Source organism: Octopus bimaculoides, chromosome 3 (assembly GCF_001194135.2).
Source record: "Octopus bimaculoides isolate UCB-OBI-ISO-001 chromosome 3, ASM119413v2, whole genome shotgun sequence".
In the NCBI taxonomy this organism is placed as follows: domain Eukaryota; kingdom Metazoa; phylum Mollusca; class Cephalopoda; order Octopoda; family Octopodidae; genus Octopus; species Octopus bimaculoides.
In genome coordinates this window covers 159,324,261-159,327,261 of record NC_068983.1, presented here as the reverse complement: position 1 = coordinate 159,327,261, position 3,001 = coordinate 159,324,261, and the positions used below count along the sequence as shown (strand labels likewise).

At 33.1% G+C, this 3,001-nt stretch overlaps 1 protein-coding gene across 1 annotated transcript in view; it reads left to right on the top strand.

Annotated features, from left to right (window-relative positions):
- Nucleotides 1–3,001, top strand: part of LOC106883662 (acetylcholinesterase) — a 220,706-nt gene that overhangs the window by 9,692 nt on the left and 208,013 nt on the right. The gene's annotated exons all lie outside the window — the stretch shown is intronic.

The following is a 3,001-nucleotide window of genomic DNA, read 5'->3' as shown; positions in this document are numbered from 1 at the left end:
AGAGAGAGAGAGAGAGAGAGAGAGAGAGAGAGAGAGAGAGAGAAAGATACATACATACATATACAAACTAGTAAGGGCGTAAGCTCATTGAAAGGCAAGTTTGTAATTTCTTCCCTTCCGACCACAAAAAAAGCTGCCTTCTTTTCTGTATATCAATCTTCTATTTCCAAGATACCAACAAACGATTACATAAAGTCAAAAACTGTAGCATTCATTTCTTTCTTTAAATCTGTCCTACTGATACTATTCATTGAGGAAGAAAAGCGATGCTTTTTATAATTCTCTTGTAGGTTAAATGTGTCTAAATGTTTCAAACTTTGTTAACCAAACAATAGAGAAACTTTTTCTGATTCAGTCAGCATCCCCGACCTAAGACATTCTCTAATGACGCTCCTGAGCATTTTAATTGGTTATCGCCCAACAATGCTATCTTAATGTTATGAAAGAGCCTTCTTGAAATTGTTTGTGCATTTCGTATCTTATCTTTCTATAAATACTTAAAGGATACTGAGGAGTATTAATTCTCATTACAAACAGCCCTATCAAACTATAAAATGTTGTACTGTTTTCCTATTACATTGTCACCGACTTTCTATGAATCTAAACTGAAAGTTTTGGCATGCTTAAAAACATACTTTTTGAAGATGATTAGGAATTCGAATAGTGAGATATCAAGGCATCATATTTCCGTGATGACCTATCATATTTTGTAACCTTTTCTTGCCTCCAAAACACCAAATCTTGCACACATTTCTCACTAACAATCATTTAGTAGGTAAAATTCATGCTTAATCTTGAAATATCAGAATATGATTGTAGTTTTGTTATAAACTTGGAACAATTTCAAAAGTAGACAAATTTTTGAATTTCAAGATATCAAGATATTTCTGCGTACAAGATTATTCCGTTATCTATTCTTGATTGTCATATTTTGCTCGACCTTCTAAAGCATTCAGGGATTTTAACTGGTACTGCATTGCATGCTTAGCATTTAGCAGCGCATCTAAATGTTTGAAGATTTCCCGGCAGACCATAGTGTACTTGGAAGCACATACTACAACTAGTGGCCTAGAGTAAAACTGAAGGCTTATGGAACAACTAGTGGCCTATCGTGCAACCAGAGGCCAATAGTACAACTAGTGGTCTATCGTGCAACCAGAGGCCAATAGTACAACTAGTGGTCTATCGTGCAACTAGTCAGGTATAGCTTAATTAGTAGTCTGTAACGTAATTAGTAGTGTACAGTATATCATGTATCCTATATGACACCCAACACCCTATACTGCAAACAGGAGATTGTATTGTTGTTAGAGATTTATACTGAAAACCTAGTACAAGTAAATACTTCTGTTGACATTGCTAGTTTTACTCTAATTAATTGTCTATAATACTACTTGAGATTCATAGTACAACTAGTAATCTTTGGTGCAACAGATAGGCTACTTTGGAATCGGTCGACGTTAATGCGATTGTTATTAGCTTCGTCATATATTTCTTTAACTAGTAAAAATTGATTTTTGTCCTTCGTTCAAAATTATCATAAATTTTCCTATTTTGATTATTTATTTGATGTGTATCAAATAATCCATGCTGTTTACACACTATCCTTCTCCCGCCACAAGGTGTGAAATAAAAGGGTCCGCTCGCTTTCACATAGTCGTAACATGCAATGACCCTTCCCAACAAGACGATACAACATGCAAGCAACCATCTCGCTTCGATCGATGCATGAAAATATTCATCTAGCTAAAAAAAAAAACATAAATACATGTAAAGCATTGGCACATCACCAAGCTTTATATTCTTTGCAAGAGATCACAATGTATTGTGTTATTTCTTTATTGCAATTAATGTTCCTGTGTAACTGTTATGAAGCAATATTGCAATATAGAAGCCTCGGATGATCAAAGGATTTTTTCCGAACAGTTATTAAAAAAAAGAAAAACAATAAGATTGCTTCAAAACTAAAACATAATTCAGACACTTTTGTATCTATTAAAAGTGGCAATTCTGGCTTCTAGTAACAACAAATACACTACATCGCTGTTTCTTCTCTTTATAATGTCTTCTGTTATTTAAACATTTTCTTTGTTGTATTCGATGCATTTAGTTATTGAATCCTTTTCGTGGTTTTGCACATTTTTTTTTAATTTTCTTTTTCGAAATATATCTGCTGTCTCTTACGATATTATAAAAATTCAATTGTTTTCAACTTGATTTTCAAATCATTCATCCACAACCAGTACAGTAGTGCTCCTCTTTCTCTATATTACATTCGCCACCATCTTCCTCATCAGCATCAGCATTGTCGTTGTTGCCATAATCATCATTGCCATCACCACTACCACCACCACCACCATTAAGAACTATCCTCACGAGGAAAAACAATAGTAAATTATAAGATCAAAAAACTTCGGAATTCTTTATATGGGCAGAACCAAACTGAAATAGCATAAAATCTGCATATATTAAAAAATAATATCCAATGAAATTTGGTTAGGCGTACACTTCAGTGACATGATGTAATATCAATACAATAGCCAAACAGCAAAGCAGATAAATTTATGTCAATAACAAATGGTTGATAGTGAATAATAAGCACCGATATAATGTATGTAAGTCTGCAGCAATTGGATGAAACCGCTAGGATTTGAATTAATTTCAATGATGTAATAAAACTTATATAGATGCGGCTTAATAGAGTACCACAGTGATGAGTCTGTGGTGGAAAAATCTACCTCAGATTCTCACAAGAGACTACACACAGATTACTTCACTTCATCGGAGTTGATGGCAAAGAAGAAGATATAGAACTAGAAAGAAGATAAGGATATGTACAAACCAAGGGAGAATATTTTGGAATTGTCACAATATCAAACATTATTCCAAATTGTATATAAAAAAAAGAAAAAATTGCATATGCATGGACTGAAACACAAACTTACTTGTAGATACTCAAACTATACACACATATATATATATATATATATATATATATATA